Here is an 824-nt window from a genome sequence, read left to right on the forward strand (position 1 = left end):
TCCTGAATGTTACACACTGTACCTTTAAGTGTAGGCTATACAGTGTATATGCAGTACCTGTAAACGTGGCACAAATAAGTGAGCAGATTTATTTATGTCAGCTATCTGAACTCGTCTTACAACCAATGTTGCATGACCAACTGTTTATTCTGATGTCCCTTTATTTGTTCTTCTTCTGTGCTCCAGTAAAGTACACATTGTTGGAAAACAAAATATGCCTTCATATTACACCATCTAACTGCCCCATCCCTCACAGGTTCTGGGCAGTCAACATGGGTTGCCAGAGAAGAGAAATCAAGAGTGTCTGTCTGCAGCTGCTCTTGACCTGATCAGTAATATTGTTACTGCCACCACATTAGACTGTTGTTGGGGAGCTATCTGCTGGACAGCTCCAAGCTCTAAGTAGTAGAGGATGCTGTTTTAGAGCCTAAGTGTTTATAGAGTTTCTGGCAGCAGCAGATGGCAGCATTGAGTGAGAAATCACTTCCAACATGTTTGTCCTCTTGTGATAGTAGTAGACAAAGTGCACAACATTCCCTAGTGTATTTGAAATAATGAGATTATAAAAGTAAATAAAGAGTTTGAAAAGAGGGTCTCCAGTGTTTATTATTTTTTCTTCAAATAAATCATTGACTGAAGCCAGACATTATAAGCAGTTAAACAGTTATAAGCTATTAATAAGAACAACTTTTGGGTTAACAGGTTGAGAAAAAATCCTTTAGATAGTGTTTATTCTTTCTATTTGGTTATAATGCAGTTGAAAAGTTAGTTTATCCATTAATGAATACACTAAAGCTTCTTACTTACTCTCTCTCTCTCTCTCT

Source organism: Morone saxatilis, unplaced genomic scaffold (genome assembly GCF_004916995.1).
Source record: "Morone saxatilis isolate NCDOM2014 unplaced genomic scaffold, NCSU_SB_2.0 Contig17, whole genome shotgun sequence".
Taxonomy (NCBI): domain Eukaryota; kingdom Metazoa; phylum Chordata; class Actinopteri; family Moronidae; genus Morone; species Morone saxatilis.